Source organism: Dasypus novemcinctus, chromosome X (assembly GCF_030445035.2).
Source record: "Dasypus novemcinctus isolate mDasNov1 chromosome X, mDasNov1.1.hap2, whole genome shotgun sequence".
Taxonomy (NCBI): Eukaryota; Metazoa; Chordata; class Mammalia; order Cingulata; family Dasypodidae; genus Dasypus; species Dasypus novemcinctus.
In genome coordinates, this window is record NC_080704.1 from 9683885 (window position 1) to 9707238 (window position 23354).

Genomic DNA, 23354 nt, shown 5'->3' on the forward strand with positions numbered 1-23354 from the left:
TTTTCTACTCCTTACAGAGGTTTTCTGTTTGACTGGGTTTTTGTTTCTTGTTGTGGTTGAAACAATAGGATTTATGGCAGCAAAAATCGATGACAAAAAAAAAAAAAAAATAGTCACAACACTTTGCAGAGGAAAGAAGGGAGAGGGGAAAAAAGGAAATTATGTAGAAATCTATACATTGGCCTTTTTTTAAAGGAGTCACCGGGGGTTGAACCCAGGACCTCATGCCTGGGAAGCAGGTGCCCCACCACTGAGCTACACCCGCTCCCCACTGTATATCTTTTTGCTGTTGTCTCCAGCCTGATGATCAGTTGGGAGCCCGAGCAGGGGACAGAATATTTAGAGAGCGGCTCAGGCAGTAGATTTCCCTCCCAGCCACGGAGCTGACCCTGGCAGCACCATTGCCCGTCAGCAAAATAGAACCAGCTAGCAGCAGGGAGGGCTAGCACAGCCACACGGGACATTCTCTACGGTTTCTCCGGTGCTCGCCAACAGGGAGCCTTGAGGAAAACGAGGTTCTAGAAGCCGCCGGTACCTCTTGTTCACAGTTTATACGTGTATATGATAGATGGGAGACCTATCCGTAAAAGGTGCTTTAACCTCCATACACCCCGACTTCACAATGGTGCTTTAACACTGCGAGAGGAGTGAAAACACCAGCCTCCACGTTGCCTTAGGTGTGGAGGCATTTAACCAAGGGTGAAGAAAGGGCGACAGTTTGAAGGTGGATAATTAGAATGGTGGGATTTTCCCCGTGGTTCTTGCTGTGGAGGAGGAGAGTTTGGGAGCAGCATTCCGCTGTGTCTCCTTGCCGAAAGTGCAGGCAAGGTGAGGTGGTTGGGAGTGGAGTTATCCAGGTTCAAGCACAGTAACATTTTTTTTAAATTTATTTTTTATGTATTTCTCTCCTTTCCCCCCTCCCCCCAGTTGTTGGCTCTCTGTGTCCATTTGTTGTGTACTTCTGTGTCCACTTGGGTTCTTGTCAGCGGCACTGGGAATCTGTGTCTGTCTTTGTTGCATCACCTTGCTGGGTACCCACAGCTCTCCATGTGTGCAGTGCCTCTCCTCGGTAGGCTGCACTTTTTTTCGCGCTGGGCGTCTCTCCTTGCGGGATACACACCTTGTGCGTGGGGCTCCCCTACGCGGGGGGCACCCCCTGCATGGCACGACACTCCTTGCGTGCATCAGTACTGCGTGTGGGCCAGCTCCACATGTGTCAGGAGGCCCTGGGTTTGAACCCTGGACCTCCCATGTGGTAGGCGGATGCTCTATCCATGGACCCAAATACACTTCCCAGCACAGTAACCCTGTGATTACTTTCAAAAAGGAGCCTCCTTGGAAAGAGAGGGGAAGGGTCTCCCGTCCCTAAATCTCACGTTAACTTGTTTTGGGATCAAAGATGATCCCGAGTTTGGGGACAGTGAAAATCCCAGCTGGATCAAATTAAGAAAAAAAACAGCATGCAAAGTGTTTTTAAAAAGGCACTCACAGCATAACCCTTTATTCGTAATATTAATATATGAGTGTTTAACGTGTCAAAAATATCAGTCGCACAGGTTGTTGGTATCCGACAGGTCCCTGTGTGATTATTCATTTAACATAAGTTATTTTATTCAATTCACCAAAGTGATCTAGGGCTGAGAGAAATGCAGCCTAAATTTAACTTGGGAATCATGCTTAAATCTTATTTACCTGCGTTTAGTTTTTGTAAGAAACGGGGGTCTTTTTTGGAAATGGTGTTTGGACATTACATTTGCCTGAAGAAGAAGCCCGTTGCCCATTAGATTGATAAAATGGGAGCATTATCAGGCGAATGACAGATAAAGCCATTGGGCAAATACGGGGCAAAGGCCTTACATCCTGTCGTGAACAGCACTGAATTGTGGGTACGATAGTGGTTGAAAGGGGGAAATTAGGGTTGCACATGTCTCTAGAAGGAAAGCTAGAGGATGAACCGTGGCACTCTATAACATAGTGAACACTGCTGTGGGTGATGAATACTTTACTCGCAAGAATGTTCTCCCAAACCTAGAACAAATTCTGTCCCCATTACATTAACAGTGGGGTAATAATAGTGGGGTAGCGTACGGGGCAGTGCGGGCTCTGTAGCGGTCATCTTCTAACGTTCATTCCTCACTTGTAGCAGGTACCACACCTCTGCTAAGTGTCAGTAACGGGGAGGTCTCAGGGATGCATGGTTTTTCCTTTTGGAGCAATGAAAATGTTCTAAAACTGACTGTGGCGGTGAGTGTGACTGTACTGCGAGCCATTGAGCGTTCACTTTGGACGGGTTGCGTGGTGTGTGAATAAAACTGCCTTTAAAAAAGGAACAGCACAAAGGTATTGTTAAATGTGCTAGTCGTGTAATTAAATGTGGTGCAAGCAGTGCTAATTTAGTCAAATAGAACATTTTGGGAAGGTGCCAAAATATTTCAGTGTTCACTTAAGAAAAACAAAACGTTTTGGCATCTATATTCAATCGAATCTGTTTTCTATCCCTAATTCTTTTTTCCTGTCTCCCAAACACTTCCTCCTTCAAAAGGGCAGTTATCAGAAAACTAAGTCGTACGTTTCCCTTGAAGAAAGCCACAGGTCTCTGTGATCATGTTGCATTTGAAACTAAAGCTTCATGCACTTGCGCTTTTACTGTTATGACTAGTTACTTGAGAAACTTCTCAGCTGTCTTGCTGAGGGGCGGCTGGTGAACACATTTGTAGACTGACCTTGTCTCCGTTGTTGTCTTTTAAAATCTGTGAGAATGACTAAGACAACAGGAGGGACAGCGGCATGCCACTGACCGTTTGCAGTGATTCCTGACCTTGGTTTTAGCAGTGACTGTGTCCCCTTCGTGCCCACATGTCCACTTTACATGTATTTGAATACGGCGATCTGTGTCATACTGTCAAGGACCCTCTTGGAGGTTGGTGGTAGTTCCAAGTACACCATGACTGCCACATGCACACAGAATAGAGGCAGGAGTTTGGCCTTGAGGCACATGCTGACCAGTGAAACCAGTGTTGGTTTGAGCTCTTGTTTTAAATTTGTCGCAGTGGTGCTACCTTCAGAGAGGCTGTGTGGCCTCGTGGGAAGCTGCGGGGGCTGGGGCCAGGGGACCCGGGAGGCGTTGCGGTTTCAACCTCCCTGATCATGTAACTGGGAGGCCTCAACCTCTGAGACGTATCTGGGGATTCAGAGCTCCTGGGCCGGGAAGCACGGCGCTCGGCGTGAGCTATGCGTGTCTCCGTGTACCACACATCCACGGGTTCTGATCAGGGAGATCTGGAATTCATCCGTGACACGGGTACTGACGGTTGCTTCCATGGGGTAAAATATCTTTTAGCTCATATGCCGTGAATTTATAGAGTTCAGTAATACCTGCCAACCTCGGCATTTTTTCAAAAGGACTTCATCCTGGTAAAACCACATGTGGCTTGCTTGGTCTTGTTTCAAGCACATTGAGTTCTTTTTCGTCCAATGACTTTATCCTATACACTGCCTTCTGTGACCCTCCCAGATGAGAGGAAACCGGCACCGTTGCTATTAAGCCACGTGAAAAGCGAGGGTAGAAGAAAAGCATTTAGTGGTCATTTCCCAGAGAGCCAAACAGCACGTCTTCCAGGGACCTGGTTTGCATGCGAGTGTGTGGCTTCCACATGTCCAGTCTCCTCTTGTTTGTGCTGTCACGTGGTAGGAAAAGACATCGAGGTATCAGAATTCTCACACAGCTGGCATTGGCCATGGCGTAAATGGGAAGATGCTCCTGTTCAGAGCCTAGAGTCATGGGAAATTAGGCTTTGATGGAGGAATACCGTTTACGCTTGTTTTGCTATGATTTTATAGTTGTTTATGTTCCTAATCGCTGTTGCTTGTGATTTTGTATGTTTCTACTTCCTGTAATGGAACTAGGGAAGCATATACACTTTGAAGTAGGGTCGACAGGAAGAGTCAGGATTTTCACAGGAATTAGAATTGTTAGAAATTCTAGGGATTTTATACCCAAGGAAATAACTGAATTCCATGGACCAAAAGTGGAATACCTTTTCCACAGCTTTATTTACTCAATCGACTGTACTTGCTGCTGCTGCTTGCTTGGCGAGAGAAATGATCCACTTGGTCTGCTCGCTTGTAAAATAAGATATTTGGTGTCAGTCTGAGACTCTCTCTTCTGGAATTTTACGGTGGGAACATCGTGCATGTGAGTGAGATGCAAAGCTGCATGGTGGCTCATTTTGTGTCTAAGATGTTGTAGGTACTTTAGCCTAAATGACGAAGTCTAATCTGTGTTGGTTAAAATACATATATATACATATATACACACACACACACACAATATCATAGAAAAGAAAAAATAAATAAGTTGTTTGTAAGTACAATGCAAATGGCTCAGTGGCGAAAAGGGTTGAAGAGGAGCCAAAGGAAGGGTTAGAATGACGTGTAAGGGGTCCTTTGTACATGTGCAAGTCGATGATGGAACGTGTCTGAAAGACCACCCCAGGAAAGAGACTCTTACTTGCAAAACCCCTGTTTATTCCCATTGTGCAAAAATAAGTGACCGCTACCTTCTTTCCAAATTATTGTAACTGGTGGATTAGTTTGATGTGAAATGGTGAGAGCACTTAAGGGAAACCAGGGAAGCGGACTTGGCCCAGTGGTTAGGGCGTCCGTCTACCACATGGGAGGTCCGCGGTTCAAACCCCGGGCCTCCTTGACCCGTGTGGAGCTGGCCCATGTGCGGTGCTGATGCGCGCAAGGAGTGCCGTGCCACGCAGGGGTGTCCCCCGTGTAGGGGAGCCCCACGCGCAAGGAGTGCGCCCGTGAGGAAAGCCGCCCAGCACGAGAGAGAGTGCAGCCTGCCCAGGAATGGCACCACCCACACTTCCCGTGCAGCTGACGACAACAGAAGCGGACGAAGAAACAAGACGCAGCAAATAGACACAGAGAACAGACAACCGGGGGAGGCGGGGGGGATTAAATAAATAAATAAATCTTTAAAAAAAAAAGAAGAATAAAGGGAAACCAAAAATTGGGGTTCAAGTTCTCCACCTCGGTAGCTGGGAAACCAGCCTTATGTACCCTGGTCGTTGGGTGTACCCACGGGGATGTTGGGTTCTTTTTTTTAAAAAAAATAAAGATTTATTTATTTCTTTCTCTCCCCACACACACACACTCCGGTTGTCTGTTCTCTGTGTCTGTTTGCTGCGTCGTCTTTGCCCTCTTCTGTTGTTGTCAGCGGCACGGGAATCTGTGTATCTGTCTTTGTTGTGTCATCTTGCTGTGTCAGCTCTCTGTGTGTGTGGTGCCATTCCTGGGCAGGCTGCACTTTCTCTCGCGCTGGGCGGCTCTCCTTATGGGGCGCACTCCTTGCGCATGGGGCTCCCCTACACGGGGGACACCCCTGTGTGGCAGGGCACTCCTTGCGCGCATCAGCACTGCGCATGGGCCAGCTCCACACGGGTCAAGGAGGCCCGGGGTTTGAACCGCGGACCTCCCCTGTGGTAGGCGGATGCCCTAACCACTGGGCCAAGTCCGCCGCCCGATGTTGGTTTTTGGAGGGGAGGGCTGTCGGCCTACTACGTGCCCGCCGTCCTCGCCAGCTGGCACCACCCAGACAGTGGAAGCACGTGTTGTCTTCAGAGCCTGTTCTCCGATGGATGGGTGCCACTCGGGGCACGGGACCCTGTCGATCCCTGGCTCAGTGCTCAGTCAGGTGGCCCCTGTCTGTCACTCCCCGCCAGTTTCTTTGTGCACCCACGCCACTCCCGCTCCCCTGGCCTTCCCCAGCCTTCTGCCTTGCCCTCTCTGCACCCTGCCCTTTCGGGGCTGCCCCTGGCTGTTCCAGAAGCGTCCCGGGTTCCTGCTTTACGCACAGACACCTCTCCTCACCCACAGACCCCCCCCAGAATGCGCTGCGCCCCTACATGTGTGTGGCTCGGGCCCTCACCCCGCTTTCCCTTACCCCGTGTGCCTCTTTGGAGATTGTTCCCTGTTTCGATGACTGCCAGCCCACAGCGAGGGAGGGAGAGGGATGGAGCCCCCAGGGGTCCGGCTTTCTAGCGCCTTGGAGCCTGCTGCTCCAGCCGCGTCCTCATCCCAGCCTGCGGCGTCCGCCTCCCCTGGAGGCTTCGGGACCGTCCCCTGCTTGCCCTGTGCCCCAGCGCGCCCGCGGCAGCCACGCGGCCTCCTCCGTCCCTGCGCTCAGGGTGCCGGCCCGTGGCGCCACGTGGCGCAGGAAGTGGGGCCGTGGGGCCGAGGCGGCGGCTTTTCACCTCCTGGAATTTCCATGTGTTTAAGCTTAAATAGCCAGCTGTGGCCCGGCCCCCTTGTCGGACAGCGCTGCACCACCTTGAGGACATTCAAATGTGCCAATCTCATGGCCCCACTGCTCCGGTGAGCACCTCGCAGAGTTTCTCCCTGGCCTTCGGCACTCCCGCCACGGGCCTTCCCCGCGCCTCTGGAGCCCCTCTCACCTGCCCAGCGCCCTATCCTGTCCCCTGCCCCCGGCCCTCCAGTCTGCCCAGTGCCCTAGCCTGTCCCCGGCCCGCCAGCCTGCCCAGTGCCCTAGTCTGTCCCCTGTCCTCTGCCTGCCCAGTGCCCTAGCCTGTCTCCGGCCCACCAGCCTGCCCAGCACCCTAGCCTGTCCCCGGCCCACCAGCCTGCCCAGTGCCCTAGCCTGTCTCCGGCCCACCAGCCTGCCCAGCGCCCTAGCCTGTCCCCGGCCCGCCAGCCTGCCCAGCGCCCTAGCCTGTCCCCTGTCCCCGGCCCGCCAGCCTGCCCAGCTCCCTAGCCTGTCCCCAGCCCGCCAGCCTGCCCAGTGCCCTAGCCTGTCCCCTGCCCTAGCCTGTCCCCAGCCCACTAGCCTGCCCAGTGCCTTAGCCTGTCCCCTGCCCACCAGCCTGCCCAGCGCCCTAGCCTGTCCCCGGCCCACCAGCCTGCCCAGCGCCCTAGCCTGTCCCCTGTCCCCGGCCCGCCAGCCTGCCCAGCTCCCTAGCCTGTCCCCAGCCCGCCAGCCTGCCCAGTGCCCTAGCCTGTCCCCTGCCCTAGCCTGTCCCTAGCCTGTCCCCAGCCCACTAGCCTGCCCAGTGCCTTAGCCTGTCCCCTGCCCACCAGCCTGCCCAGCGCCCTAGCCTGTCCCCTGCCCACCAGCCTGCCCAGCGCCCTAGCCTGTCCCCTGCCCGCCAGCCTGCCCAGCGCCCTAGCCTGTCCCCAGCCTACCAGCCTGCCCAGCGCCCTAGCCTGTCCCCTGCCCACCAGCCTGCCCAGCGCCCTAGCCTGTCCCCAGCCCACCAGCCTGCCCAGCGCCCTAGCCTGTCCCCAGCCCACCAGCCTGCCCAGCGCCCTAGCCTGTCCCCTGCCCGCCAGCCTGCCCGGCACCCTAGCCTGTCCCCGGCCCGCCAGCCTGCCTGGTGCCCTAGCCTGTGCCCTGTCCCCGGCCCGCCAGCCTGCCCTGCGCCCTAGCCTGTCCCCTGTCCCTGGCCCGCCAGCCTGCCCAGCGCCCTAGCCTGTGCCCTGTCCCCGGCCCGCCAACCTTCCCAGTGCCCTAGCCTGTGCCCTGTCCCTGGCCCGCCAGCCTGCACAGCGCCCTAGCCTGTCCTCTGCCTGCCAGCCTGCCCAGCACCCTAGCCTGTCCCCTGTCCTCTGCCTGCCCAGCGCCCTAGCCTGTCCCTGGCCTGCCGGCCTGCCCAGCACCCTAGCCTGTCCCCTGTCCCTGGCCCGCCAGCCTGCCCAGCGCCCTAGCCTGTCCTCTGCCTGCCAGCCTGCCCAGCACCCTAGCCTGTCCCCTGTCCTCTGCCTGCCCAGCGCCCTAGCCTGTCGCCGGCCCGCCAGCCTGCCTAGCACCCTAGCCTGTCCCCAGCCCGCCAGCCTGCCCGCAAGCCTGCCCAGCGCCCTAGCCTGTCCCCGGCCCGCCAGCCTGCCCAGCTCCCTAGCCTGTCCCTGGCCCACCAGCCTGCCCAGCGCCCTAGCCTGTCCCCGGCCCTCCAGCCTGCACAGCTCCTTAGCCTGTCCCCTGTCCCCGGCCCACCAGCCTGCCCAGCTCCCTGGCCTGTGCCCTGTCCCCGGCCCACCAGCCTGCCCAGCTCCCTAGCTTGTCCCCTGTCCCCGGCCCACCAGCCTGCCCAGCTCCCTGGCCTGTCCTCTGCCTGCCAGCCTGCCCAGCACCCTAGCCTGTCTTCTGCTGCCATTTCTCCACCAAACCAGACTGGAGTGTCTGCAGGTGCTGCTTCCCCACACCCAGCGCCTGCCACTTGCTGCTCCTTCTGGCTGAACTCACTGCTCCCCACTTCCATGCACGCAAGCCCTATTGGACAGCACTGACCCCACCCCAACACTTCTTCAGCTCTAGCATATCTTTGGGAGCAGGGCTCTGACCTCTGTGCCGTCTTCTGGAGAAATCCACGTGCAGCCAGTGCTTTCCTGGGCCGGATGAAGGTTTTGTGTGACCAGATGAGTGGCACCCTGTGCTAGTGCATGTACCCTCAGGCGACAGATTTCCTTAGATGTGATAGGATATGTATAATACTATCGATAATATGTATGTGTGCTTGTATTCAAAAACAAAATCTATTTATTCTAAGTGGGTTTGCAACATATGGTAGAGTTGCATCTTCCTTTTTTACCTAGTCATACCATCTCAGCCTTTTAATTGAAAAGGCTTTAGACCATTTTCCACCGGGGGTTTGCTTCCCGTTTGTCTCATTTCTTCTCTGTTTCTTTTATCCTCTCTTCCTGCCTCTTTTTGCATAAATTGGGGATTCTTATGACTCTGCTTTATCCCACTATTAGCTTCTTGGTTACACCTCTTGGTTTTATTTTTCAGGGGGTTGCTCTGGGGTTTGTAATGCTCAACTTTAACTCGTTACAGCCTACATTCATGTGTTTTCGTTGTTGTTGTTTTGGTAGTGCAGATCCACTGACTATGTATTCTCTCTGCTTTTCTCTGAAAATACCTTTATTTTGCCTTCTTTCTTTTTTAATCCCCCCCCCACCCATGGCTTACTGCATGCTGTCTGCTCTCTGTGTCTATTTGCTGCATTTTTCTGTGTCTGTATTTATTTATTTTTATTTCCCCTCCCCCCTAGCACCTTGCTTGCTCTCTGCTTGCTGTGTCCATTCGCTGTGTGCTCTTTCTATGTTCTTTCGCTTGTCTCCTTTTTGTTGTTGTTGTTGTTGCATCACCTTGCTGAGTTGGCTCTCTGCGGCGCCCGCAGGTCCAGGCAGCACTCCGCAGCGTGCGGGTCAGCCTGCCTTCACAAGGAGGCCCTGGGACACGAACCCGGGGCCTCCCATACGACAGGAGCCCAATGGATTGAGCTGTAGTCGCTTCCCTTCGCCTTCAGTTTTGCAAGATATTATGGATGATTGTAGAACTTCTGGTTGACATTATTTATTTTAGCACTTTAAGGATTTCATTCCATTGTGTTTGGACTTCCGTAGTTTTTAAAGGCAGTTTTGGGTATTTATCATCCTTGTTTCTCTGTGTGTAATTTATCTTTTGTTTTCTCTGACTGCTTTTAAGAGGTGCTTTTTTCCCTACTGGTCTTTAGGAAATTGGTGGTGATGTGTTTTGTTGGGTTTTTCTTTGGTGTTTTATTCTGCTCAGAATTTGTGTAGCTTCTTAGATCTGTTTTACTTTTTTTAAAAGATTTATTTATTTCCCCCCCCCCCTTTGTCTGCTCCCTGTATCCGTTCACTGTGTGTTCTTCTGCATCTGCTTGTATTCTCATTAGGTGGCTCTGGGAACAAATCCTTGGACCTTCCAGAGGGGGAGAAAGGTGATCATTCTCTTGCGCCATCTCAGCTCCCTGGTGTGTTGTCTCTTGTTATCTCTCCTCTGTGTCTCTTTTTGTTTTGTCATATTGCTGTGTCAGCTCTCCACGTAGGCCAGCTCTCTGCGTGGTCAGCACTCCTGCATGAGGCAGCACTCCTGTGTGGGGCAGTACTCCACGAGGGCCAGCCCGCTGCATGGGCCAGCCTGCCTTCACCAGGAGGCCCTGGGCATCGAACCCTGGACCTCCTATATGGTAGACAGGAGCTCAATTGCTTGAGCCACATCTACTTCCCTGTTTTACTTTTTTAACCTAGAACTTCCCAAACTTCTTCAATCTTGGAATTTTGTTGTAAGTAACACCTGTTATCTTCTTTCTTTTTCTTTTTTCTAAAATTTTTTAAATTAATTAATTTATTTATTTTTTAATTATTTATTTTTTAAAATTACATTAAAAAAATATGAGATCCCATTCAACCCCACCGCCCCCACCCCCCACTCCCCCCACAGCAACACTCTCTCCCATCATCGTGACACATCCATTGCACCTGATAAGTACGTCTCTGAGCATCACTGCACCCCATAGTCAATGGTCCACATCATAGCCCACACTCTCCCACGTTCCATCCAGTGGGCCCTGGGGGGATCTACAATGTCCCGTAATTGTCCGTGAAGCACCACCCAGGACATCTCCTCGTCCCGAAAACGCCTCCACATCTCATCTCTTCCTCCCATTCCCCAAACCCAGCAGCCACCATGGCTACCCTTCCCACACCCATTCCACATTTTTTCTGTGGACATTGGATTGGTTGTGTCCATTGCACATCTATGTCAAGTGGGGGCTTAGATTCCACGTGGATACTGGATGCACTCCTCCTGCTTTCAGTTGTAGACACTCTAGGCTCCATGGTGTGGTGGTTGACCTTCTTCAACTCGATGTTAGCTGAGTGGGGTAAGTCCAATAAATCAAAGTGTAGGAGCTGAAGTCTGTTGAGGCTCTGGGCCTGGGTGTCATATTATCAGTCCAGAGATTCAAATCCCCTAAATATATCTTAAACCCCAGCACCAACTACAATTCCATTAAAGTAGCATGCAAGTCTTCTGAAAAGAGATCCCCTCTGAGTCCAATTCCATCACGCAGAAACACCAGCTCCAAAGAAGGGCCATCTGCCATGGCCATCTGCCATGACCATAGAACCCGTAGGTCTCTTTATTCCTCAAAAGAACCAATACCTGGGGTTGTATCTACTTTATCTGTCTCTCAGACTCTGCTCGTTGTGCATAAGGGGATTCCTTCTGACAGTCTCCAGACTCTTTTTTAGAGACTCATAGCCTTATATTCTAATTTCTCCTTTCCATTTCCCCCTTACATTAGGTCAAACAGCATTTTGAAGTCATGTTATTATATGTAGACAGGGATATTCTGCTGATCCGTGTTGAACCTTTAATTCAAGGTCCTTTTCTAGTTGCATCTTCAGCTGATATGTGGTAGTGATCCCTCGGTGCCAGGGAGGCTCATCCCCGGGTGTCATGTCCCACGCTGGGGGGATTGCACTGCATCTACATGCTGGGTTTGGCTGTGAGAGTGGCCACATTTGAGTAACATGAAGGTTGTCAGGAGGAAACTCCCAGGCACAGTGCTACTCTAGGCCTTATTCTTAATGCAGGTGTATAGGCTCAAAAGCATAGCCATAAGTATCAGGAGCCCACTGTTGGGCCCTCCTTCCTTCCTTGTTCTTGCCGTTGCACCTGGGGGACTGCCGCTGCTCCCCCAGGGTCCACGACAGTAACCCCCCGGCCAAGGGCCCAGTACCCCCCCCAGCTATTGTTTTTAATTGTTTCCACTATGAGTATATCTATACATTACTATATACCCTGGGCATATGCCCTGTTTAACTCCCTGTCAACCATATATATCCTGTCAATAACATCCTATATCAGTATTCCTCCGCTGCCATTGTTGAACCACTCTGTGATCCAAAACTTCCTGTAAAGTGAATCCCAATATAATGTCAGCTTCACAAGAGTCTTAGATCACTGAAATTCATATATACAATATACAGTACTTCCCCAGATTCACCATAAAACCTTTTCCCTTCCAGAGCGATAATCTCTTAAATTGTTCATATCATATTTCCTGAAACTGATGTACAGATTCCGAGACATTAGCTTTCAAACAAGGTGACATCTGTGCTTACTATGTGGTCCATACTTAAGGTTGTACAGTTTTCTAAATTTTTTAGTTACCCTATGTTTTGTCTTATGGTTTACATTATTAGTCTGTTGTCCCCTATATGTTTTTGGAGTAATATTACATGTTTTATATTCATCTTCGTGTACTCTCACAAAACTCCTCTCTTGCTTTTTTTTTAAGACTTATTTTTTTTTACTAATCCCTCCCTCCCCCCACTCCGTTGTCTGCTCTCTCTGCCCATTTACTGTGTGTTCTTCTGTGACTGCTTCTATCCTTATCAGTGGCACCAGGAAATCTGTGTTTCTTTTTGTTGCGTCATCTTGTTGAGTCAGCTCTCCGTGTGTGCAGCACCATTCTTGGGCAGGCTGCACTTTCTTTCGCACTGGGTGGCTCTCCTTATGGGACGCACTCCTTGTGCATGGGGCTCCCCTACGCAGGGGACACCCCTGCATGGCACGGCGCTCCTTGCACGCATCAGCACCGTGTGTGGGCCAGCTCTGCACAGGTCAAGGAGGCCCGGGGTTTGAACCGCAGACCTCCCATGTGGTAGGTGGACACCCTATCCATTGGGCCAAGTCCACTTCCCTGTTATCTTCTTTCAAGAGCTTGTGTTATACGAATGAACCCAATTTTGGAAAACATGAAGAAAATCAATGTTTACTGTTTTTACGTGTTTATTGCTCCATATTGAGTGCTCCTTGGACAATGTAGAATTGAGTTACTCAGAGGGCTGCACATCCCTGGTATTATGTAGAGCATGTGGCTGTTTTTAGCTTGTGGAAAGGGCAGCAGCAGTAACTGTTTGGCCAACTGCCAGCTTTATGGTCATTCTCTCACAGCAGCTCATTTTCCCATCTCAAATATAGTTTAAAAATATTACCAAAATCTGTCTCTCACATTTTCTATAGTAATGCTTCATTGAAGAATTTAATATGTTGTAAAGAAAAATTGATGGCCCACCCAAGATGACTGTCAACAAGTAACATTACTGAAATATTAATTTTTTAAAAACCACCAGATTCCAAGTATTTCCCCATTTAACTATGCAGACTGTTTTCAAAAGAAATATCTTTTAGACTGCTCAGTTTTAATATTTTATAGCATTCTGGTGTACTTATGGCAATAGATTCATTTTTAAAGATGATTAAAGGTAGTATTTTGAAAACTTTTTGCATAAAATTAGAGTCATTTATCATTTAGAAAACAATATAAAACATTTTTTTCTGTGACAAATATAACTTTGGGGGTTGGGAAATCCCTTTGGTGTTGCCTCTTCAGATTTGCATATAACCTTTTATGACAGTGGCAAAAAAATTAAAGTACCTAAATAAAGAGCATTCTGAAAGTCATTTTTTTTTTAAGGGTGAGGTGAGAGTTAAGGAAATATTTAATGCATTATGACTTTTCACCTCACAAGTCCCCACTTTCATGGTTTGGTGAGTAAAAAAGAAAAGAGAAATGAGAATTTATGGCCTGATTTCAATTCCCTACAGGTAAAGGCTCATCTAGAACTGCCCTACTTCTTGACACTGTTGTTATATTTAAAGTAACGTTTATTTTTATAAGTTATTACCATCTTGGCACATTTACATTCATTTTAGTCAAGTCCTATCATCTTTAGATTTTAAGCTTCCAGGGACTTGTTTTTTAAAAATTGCATTGGCTTTATCTTACTATGGGAGAACCAATAATCTTCTAAGGAGGAAACCGTTTATTGGAATGTTTAGTGATTGGTGGATTCAAAGTCCACCAGAAAGCTGTCTTTAAAATGTCCAAACATCATTGACAGGTCTCTCGTAGAGAAATTTGGGAGGGTGGAGTCAACATTAACATGCAGTATCCGTCTCTTCGGATGCTTCAATATCTGCAGAAGCTCAGTTGACACGAAGCTAGGTGAAGAAGGTGGTGCACAAAATGAATACTGCCTGTGGCTCAGCGTGCTGAGAACATCATGACAATAGAGTGATAATTCCCTGTACAGATATGCAAGCCTCTGGTGTGACGCTGTTGTCATAAGTGCCTGGGATCTACCAGTGAAAGCACTGACTAAGAAAACCCACTTCTTGTGACTCACACAGATCCATACAGATAATAAAGTAATGAGTTAGAAGGTTTAGGTAAGTGTAATAGAAAATTTTCGTTATAGAATTGGGTTGAGGGACTGGAGGGGACTCCACTGGGGAGGGAGCAAGGCTTTTTTAACCAGGGATCGATGTAGGTGTCAGTGCACTATTGGCAGAGTAAACAGCCGGTGCAAAGGCTTCAGGCTGGCGTGTGTCCGGCACGTGCCCAGAGAATAGCAATGTGGCTATGGGAACTGAAGCAGACAGAGTGAAGAGGGCAGCTCCCAGAGGGCAGGTCAAAGCAGAGTTGGGTCATCGAGATCCAGGTAGACCATCCTGAGAGCATCAACGCTTCCAGAACGAGGTCAGAGCCGTGGAGTTGGCTCTGAGGAGAGTGGGGAGCAGAGGAAGTGGGTTGTGAGCAGAGAGACCCTCCGACTGCTGTGTAGAAAAGAAATTGGGTGGGTGGGGAGGCAAAATTGGAAGCTGGACTTGGCAGCCAGCTAGAAGGCTGTTGGTGTAGTTTCGGTGAGATCTTGAAGACGCCCTGCGTGGCAGCCATGGGCACGATGAGCAGTTGGTGGCCTTTGGGATGTGGAGTGTGGGAGAGAGAAATTAAAGCTGGTTGGCCATAAGATGGTTGGGCTGAGCCGCTGGAAAGAGAGCGTTGGCCTTTGACTGAAAGGGAGGAACAGGACTGGGAGTGGGGGGCAGGTGCTTCAATCGCGATACGTTAGATTGGGACATACGGCTTATAGATGACTTTGAAACCATACAACTGGATGAGGACCTCGGGACTGAGCGTAATCACAGAAGATGACCATGGAGTACATTCCAGAGGAAGACTGGCAAAGCAGGCCAAGAAGGCTCAGAGGCAAAACCAAGAGAGTGTATGCTGAGTAAACAATACAGGAAACAAATGAAGAAAATCCTGAATTCTTTATCTCCTTCTTGGCATTTGAGATACACAGTAGTGTATCAAAGCATCTAGGATGTCCTCCAGTAAATGAAAAGGTGGCGTAACCTAGAGGTAGTAAGTGCAGGCTCTAGAGCCAGACTGCCTGGCCTCACACCCCAGCTCTGCCAGGTTCTAGCTGTGTGACCTGGACAGCTAGTTAATATCACTCAGCCTCCATTTCTTCTTTTGTGAAAGTGGATAGTAATAGCTCTACCTCATGGTGTTGTGGGAAACATATAATCACTGAGTTTTCCACAGCCTGCTGTGACAGATGTCAAGCACTGTTGGTTTAACAACAGGAATTCTTTGCCTCATGGTTTTGGAGGCCCAATGTGCAAAATCAAGGCGTTCCCAAGACCACGCTTTCTGTCGGTGTCTGTAGCGTTCTGGTGCTGGCTTGCTGCAATCTTTGGGGGTCCTTGACTTGCATCTCTGCCTCCGTCACCTGGCAGGGTCCTTCGCCTCCTCTTGTGTCCAAACTTAAATTCTTTATTAGGCCTCCAGTCATACAGACCCACCCTGATTCACCTTGCCTCACCTTACCGGATCATCACATCTTCAGAAGGTCCTAGTCACAAATGGGTTCACACCCACAGGAATAGGGATTGAGAGAAGAACATGTCTAAATTGGGGTACACAATTCAATCCCCAGCAATAATCATTGTTTACATAGAACTTAGTACATGTTATAGTAACTACTTGTGTTTCTAAGCACGTAAAATATTTTCTTATTTATTATAAGAAGTTAATGAATTTTGTATAAAAAGTAATTAGAACAGAGCCAAGGCAGACAATCGATGCAAAATAGCATTCACTGTTTCTGTTACTTTTTTGATAACTTTGCTTAACTCAGTGATCCCAGTCCAGTTGGTGGGCCATTTGTCAGGCGACACATACTCAACAACCTGGAAAACACAGTTCAGAAGAACAGACTTTGACAAAGTCTCCCCTAGTTTTTTTAGACCTCCAGTTGGTTGGATTTCAAATTCCTTTGATTCTAGGTTTTCCTGGCAAACAACCCTGCAAGTTATTATCTCCACTTCATGGTTAATAATGCTGAGGCCTAGAAGTCTCAAATTCTACTTGTGACCCAGTAGAGAGTCCTATTGTTAAATCACCCGGTGTGTGATATTTGTCATAGCAGCTCTGGCAAACTAAGACAGATTTATCCTGTATCTCAACCTTGTCTCTATTGACCTTGGAGCTGGATCATTCTTTGCTGTGCATTGTAGGGTGATTAACAGCACCTGTCTCTACCCACTTGATGACATTAGCATCCCCACTCCCACCCCCAGTTTTGACAAACGAAATCTCCAGACCTTGCCAGATGTCCCTAGGGAGGCAGAACAGGCCCTGGTTAAGAGCCGCCATATTAAAGGAGGACACATTGTGGGCATCCCATGCTTTGGTTTGGGATGGCAAAGGCCAGCACCCCACACAGGTCCCTGGATAGCCGAGCAACATGAGAGATCCTGGTTACTGAACCCGAGTGGGAGCCTCTGAGCTTTAATGCTGAGCCTCCGGGGGCGGGGGCTTCACTTAGAATGACAGCTGGTGCTGAAAGAAAATCACCAGTGCCTCTGGCTGCCTGATCTACTTTGAAAAGCTTCTGAGTGGGAGAGTAATTTGGTTTTCTCCAAGCAGAGAAACAATGCATTAGTCTACATAGAGGAATGCTCCGTCTGTGGTGGCAGCAAGGAAACGGATCTATTTTCAGGCCCGAACACAGCATGTACTTGTCATCAGGCAGTGCCTGCCGCCCGGGACTGTAACTCATGGTCATTTGCCAGCTGTGGCTCTTATGGCCGGCAGCTTCCCTGGCTCCCTCCCAATCTCCCATCCCTGGGCTGGCTGCCAGGGCTAGACCTCCAGCGCGCTCCCCAGCCCCCCGGCTCCCCAGCCTTTCCCCAACTCCCCACGCCCGAACCCCCCACGTTCAAGCTCTTGCCAGCTCTGCCTCCCTTCAGTCTGGGAGAGAAATGATGTTCTGGGCTTTTGTTTTTGTTTTTATTTCTTTTCTTTTCAAATGGCTTCTGAAGACTGTTCCAAAAGAGGAGTCTTTAAAATGCTAACACTTTCCTAACAGGAAAAGAATATCATTTCCAAAGATGACTGCTTTCAAGGACCACATCTTTTTGATTTTGAAAATAAGAGTACCCAAGAAAAGGGACATGCTTATTGTTTTTGACTACCATTTCTAATGTTCAGTTTACAGATCCTCAAAAAATGTTTTTGCAGACTTCCAGGAGTGATCCCAACGCAGTATTGAAAGGCAGCGTGGAGCATTTGGAACCATGTGGGAGTCCCAAGGGGCCCATTGGAGTGTGGGATGGAATTGAGTTGGATACCCTTTGGCCAGACCTTTGGAACTCCCCAACCCTGTGAAGCATTAACTGGGTAGGAATTAAGGGGCAGAACATTAACTGTACATATGGGCTGCTTACGTAGGAACATACTGATAAGGTGGCAGCTGGGCTTGTGCTTGGAGATACAGAATTAGAACAATGGGAAAGCAAAGGCAGACCCTTTGGGACCCACCGCTTTAGAACTATCCCTTGGTATCGCTCTGGTTCCCTGAAAGTGTTTAAAGATGCCAGTGGAAATAACTCTGAAGAAATCCTTCTGAAGTCCAGTCTCCATCTGAAAATGTTACTTCCTCTTCTGATAATTTGCGGCAAAAAGCAGGCAGACGCCACGAAGGAACGAATGTGGAGAGTCTGAACTCCACTGTGCTAAAGCGGGTAATCAGTTTCTGTACTGTTCCAGTTGGTTGCAGTATATGGTGCATCCCTCCTTCCTTCTCAGGTTCACTGTCTAAGCACCTACTGTGTACTGAGCCTGGGCTGTGGAATAAAGTCGCCTGCCAGGTCAGAGGAAGTCCAGTGTCTGTCTTATGGACGTTATGACCATCAGCATCAGGGGGCAGTGCTCTGTGGAAGGAGGCGATGAGCTTCCAAGGCCATTGGGGATCCAGCTTCCTTCTCTCCCACCGTGCCGCCATTTCTGAGGATCAGTGCTGCCTCTCCTCCCAGCATCTCATCCACCTGATATTTTAAGGGCCAGGTGCAGAAGGTGCATGCCTCTCTCCCCTCATCTGCTCACAGCCTCGAGTGTTAGCTAGGTGTGCTTTAGGATGGAAGATAAAAACCAGAGATAATAGATGGGGGCAGGGGTGGGAATTTGCCATTTCTAAGTCATCTCTTTTATTTGATGGTCATGTCTGAGTATAATTCTTTCAAAACATGTATGTGGCCCCACAAGCTCTATTCTAACATACTTTCTATAGAAAAGCACCCGTGTGCCCAGTTGTATCAGCTTAGGGGACCTCTTGAGGGGCTTCCAGCCTGCTGTGCAGAAGGACTCCCAGTGTACGTGTATGCCATACCCTGCCATGCCTAGGGCGGAGGACAGCTGGAAAAGGAGAGTCCTTTTTACGTTGCTCAAGTCTCAGTGTGGACCTTTGAGCACAAAAATGTAGTACATTTATTAAAATCATTGCGCTTCACGCAAATATTTCGCAATATGTAAACTTTCCTGGCAGCACTTTTTTGATGATTCTATTTGAGTACTAATAATGGGGAAATCAATAAAGACTAGATATAAGGTGAAAAAAAAGTCTTACCTGCTTTTTTTTTTAAGATTGATTTATTTCTCTCCCTTTCTCCCCTGCCCCCCCCCCCCCCGGTTGTCTGTTCTCTGTGTCTATTTGCTGTGTCGTCTCTGTCCGCTTCTGTTGTCAGCAGCACGGGAATCTGTGTTTCTTTTTGTTGCATCATCTCTCCGTGTGGGCAGCACCATTCCTGGGCAGGCTGCACTTTCTTTCGCACTGGGCAGCTCTCCTTACGGGGCGCTCTCCTTGCGCGTGGGGCTCCCCTACATGGGGGACACCCCTGCCTGGCATGACACTCCTTGTGTGCATCAGCACTGCACATGGGCCAGCTCCACACGGGTCAAGGAGGCCCGGGGTTTGAACCGTGGACCTCCCATGCGGTAGACGGATGCCCAAACCACTGGGCCAAGTCTGCTGCCCGTTACCTACTTTTAATTTATTGTTTCTCTTGATAAGCTAATTAGTTTCTACGTGCTTCATAGCCAGAGTAATGTTAATAAGGAGAGTCATAATTCCCATTTTTGAGTCAGTCACACAAGTGATAAGTCGATTGCCCCTATGCAATATCTATAAAAGATCATCTTTCATTGTAAGAATCTAATTTGTGAGTTACCATCTGTTTGGGGCCAAAGCCTAGGAATTTGATTTTAAAGCTTTTTTCTTGAACAGCTTGTCATAAGAGCTGTTTGTATATTAATTACTTATTGAATTATTATGGATTTCAGTGTGTTAATTTACAAGCAATTTGGGGCTTATTGTGCTGCCATCTGCTCTTATTTTGATACTGTATGGTATTTAGTAATTTAATCATAAGGCTATTATCCACCCTTTGGTAATTTATAATCCAATCCTGAAAACAGTCATTTGCTTTCTGTTCCAGCTTTTATGTAAGTAGAATTGTTCTGTTTCATCTCCACTGCAGACCTTTTTTCATAATTATATGTAACTTTTATTTTTTTACCAAAATCATAAAGTGCTTGCTTCACTCTGGAGCCTTTTAGTTTCTGCTCAAAGACTGTAGGCAAATATTGGTTAAATCTCAGTATTTTTCTTCAGTGGTAAAGGTAAAAATATTGCCCTGGTTATTTCTTTTATCTTGTATCTCCTTATGATTTCTTTTAAATATACTGTAATAAAACATAAGGGCTAATAAGCCTGTCCATAGAAATGCTATTAATGTATTTTCTTTAAAAAGCATAATAGTCAACATAATGTGGTGGGAATAATTGCGTTTCTTTTAAACAATGGCCCCTTATAAATTTATTAATAAGAAATATCATCGCTAAGAGCGTCACTTGTAGATTAGTTATATTAAACCTAGCACCTCTTTATTATCACTTAAGATTGTTGAGTAAGAATTTTGAGAAAATGGTGGACTTCTATTTTCATTAGTTCTTGAGTTTGTAGATGACTGAGGATAATTTAAACACTCTGAGAGGCTGCATTCATTGATAGCCAAAGGAATTTTATGAGGAAGAACATAAATACTGTGAAATAAACTCTGAGTGACTAATTAGGGCTTATAATGACCAAAATAGTGTTTTTTTAATACAAATGATTATCTTCCTGAGTCATAATCCTGGATTCTTCAATAATCAAAGCAAATGGAAATTATGAGATCTGTAACTAATTGAAGAGTTGAAACACAGCGGTCATTGCTGTTTTAAACTTTATTTTAGGAGCATGGAGTCGTGAGAGAGTGTGGAGTTGGTGTGCTTTTGTGAGCATAGCATATACGAGTGAAGTATACACAGGCGTGCTTGTAGTGGTTGTACACAGCAGTCCAGATGTGTTTTCAGCCCTGGAGGGTGTGCCCAGTTTAATTTATCAGGTATGCTGTGTAACATGCAGTCTTCCAAGCAATTATGTATCTTTAAATAATAGCAGTAGCAAAATCTGAGCTACTATGAATTTTTACCTACTTTGAGATGATTTCCTTTCAGATTTCTACGTGGTCAGTAATACCTGATTGGCCGCTTTAATTTTAAGGTCCTTTTTCACTTTGAGTCAACCCCCCCTTGCCCATAGGCTCTTGGAAAAGGACTCTGGCGAAAATTACTCACCAATAAAACATGTTGTGTTGGAGTCGGGATGAGAAGGAAGGCTCCGTGTCATTGATTTGAAAGAGCGAACCCTCCAGCCTGGGAGGGGTAAGAGATGACCCCCCCTCCACCCCCAGCCTTTCAAGCCCTGTGTTCCGATCTCCCCCATTTCTCACTAGGAGGGTCCCTGGCGAGCGCCTTGTGGTGTATGTCCTGCATCCTGGAATGTGCACTTGTCCCAAGGTCTACTCATGAAGTCACCGTAACGGTAAGCGGCCCCCTTTGAGGAGCGGAACTGCAAATTCAGCCGAACCAAACACCTTCCTTTTTAGAATTATTTTTCAGGAAGAGGCTACAGGTCCTTTGCCTGGTTGGATTCGAAAGGAGTGGATGCAGCAAAATAAATGCGTTATAAGCCGTGTGGTCAATTCTAAGGGATGAGTTGGGCTTTTACGGCTTTCTATAAAATTTTGGGTACTGAACGAGCTCTTACAAATTTTTCTGGGTCTTTCCAGGAGACAGTGATGCATTCTAAAAATCAATCTCACTCTTCAAACATTGTGAATTATAATGAACCCAAAAAATGAATTATAATTGGGCACATGGGTATAGGTTTCATTTGACTCCTGTACCTTAGTTCTGTGCTTTATTAGTTTCTTAATACGATTTGTGTGTATCTGCAAATTGATTTGCCGGTTAACCCAGAGGCTTACTTAGAAGAACTTGCAGATTGTCATATATGGCTTCTAGGGAGATGATCAGGCTTCTGGAATAGCCGTCCAGACAATTGCCTGTGTGCACCGGCATCTGAAGGGAAGCCCACATCCAAACCAGGACCGGTGCCTGCCTTCCCCCCCAAAATAAGAATCGGGTTGGGTTTTTTGTTGTTGTTTTTTGTTTGTTTGTTTCTTTGTTTTTTTTAAGTTCTTTTGTTAATGCTTTTGCAGGAAGAAAACCCACAGAACTTTTGGTATTTAAAACACCCCGAAATTGGTATTTGGGTAAGATTTTTGCTTTATAGTTTTAAGAGACCCAATCCTAACTAAATGATAGGCTCACATTTCATTACAATAAGAATCTTATTAGTTGAGGTTTTTTTTGCTTAAAACCAAAAGTACACAACCTGTTTTAACAAATTACCCATGCATAAGAATTGCTATTTTACTTAAATAGTTGAAAAGTGCAATTCGTTAGTGAAAACAATTCAAGGCAATTAAATTTTGTGACTGGCTTCGTTCACATATCACGCTTTCCAGGTTGACGTGTCGTAGCGTGTGGCAGTGCTTCCTTTTTATTGCCAAATGCTCTTCTGTGGTTTATGTTTACGCGTGAGGTGATGGGCATTTGGGTTGGTTCCACTTTTTGGCTATTAGGAATAGTGCTACTCTGAATGTTTGTGTCCAGGTTTTTGTGTGGACATATGTTTTGATTTCTCTCGAGTATATACCTAGGAGTGGATTTGCCAGGTCGTATGGTAACTCTGTGTTTAACATTCGAGGGACTGCCAGGCTCTTTTCCAAAGTGACAGGCAGTATTGTGAAATACAGTTGGACCATATTCTCAATCTTGGAGGGAAGGCGAGAGAAGGTATTTTGATTGGGTATTAATTTCAGTCCTTAGGGAACATACTCTTCAGTTTAACTGAAGGGCACACCCGTTGACTTCCTACTGTGTGTGAAGCATTTCTGTTTAGCTTTGTAACTGGCTTTGCAGTTTTGGGTAGCATTCGGTACCTTATTATGTAATTTACGTGTGCAAATTGTCCTTTGGGATTATGCTCAGAATTGACACCCGTCATTTACCTGTCACACAACCTCTGTGGTTATCAGTATGTTTGCAGTAATCTGGAAACCACTGGGAAGCTACGGTCAGTTGGAAACTACAGTGGGCTGTGCATTAGAAAGTGAGGGCTGAGAACTTTTCCCGTGGCGTTCTTGTGGTTTTCCACAGGCCTGCTTTTGAAAACCTTCCACTGCAGGCAGGTCCTGGTACTCTTCTCGGTTTTGAGTGGTTAATAGGTTCCCAAGGCTCTCGCCACTCAGGAAGCCTATCATTCGTTCTCCAATGTAGAAACGGGAGAATCTGTCGTAGAGCAGGGAGACCTAGAAGAAGCACAGGCAAACGTCAAGGGCCTCCAGAGGGGATAGTTGTCCTTTGGGGCCCCAGTGGTCTCCGTCGCAACTAACTCCTCGACTCTGCCACTATAGCGCCGGAGCTGCCGCAGATGGTACGTAATAAATGAGCGCCGATCAAACCTTATGGCTGGGCACTGCAGTTTGAATTTCTTGTCATTTGCATGTGTCATGAACTGCTTTTTTTTCAACCACCCTTCTTGGCTGGCAGGTGTGCTGTGGGCGGGGATTGGGCCCAGGGGCTGCCCATCACTGACTCTTGCCCAGAGGAGCGTGACTTTGATTTCTTCCTCTTCTGACCGTGGCCCTTTGAGTTGAAGGTCACCTGGAGATGCAGGCGCCGTGGGGCCCGTGATGTGGTGAGGGCACAGTCCGCTGTGGTTACTTTAGCAAAGCCATTGCCGATACTGGGGCGCCGCAGCTTTCACACAGGAATTTGAGGGTCTGTGGCACATGCCCCTGGACCTGTGTGACTGCCCCTACTCAGGGCGCTCACCCAGGGGCGCTTGTGCCCCCAGAGGGACTTGCAGTGTCTGGAGAAAAGAGGGTGCTCCTGCTTTGGGGGTGGAGTCCGGGGCCGCCCCTGAACACG

General features: G+C 48.2%; 1 protein-coding gene across 7 annotated transcripts in view; it reads left to right on the plus strand.

The window, feature by feature from the left end:
- Nucleotides 1-23354, plus strand: part of TBL1X (transducin beta like 1 X-linked) — a 281546-nt gene that overhangs the window by 182603 nt on the left and 75589 nt on the right. For 3 of the 7 annotated variants that reach the window (XM_004466286.5, XM_058291404.2, XM_071212939.1), the window contains exon 3: nt 20810-20898. The exons of the other annotated variants lie outside the window; for them this stretch is intronic. The gene's annotated coding sequence lies outside the window, so the exon portion shown is untranslated. The remainder of the gene's footprint in view (nt 1-20809; nt 20899-23354) is intronic. 7 annotated transcript variants of the gene reach the window in all.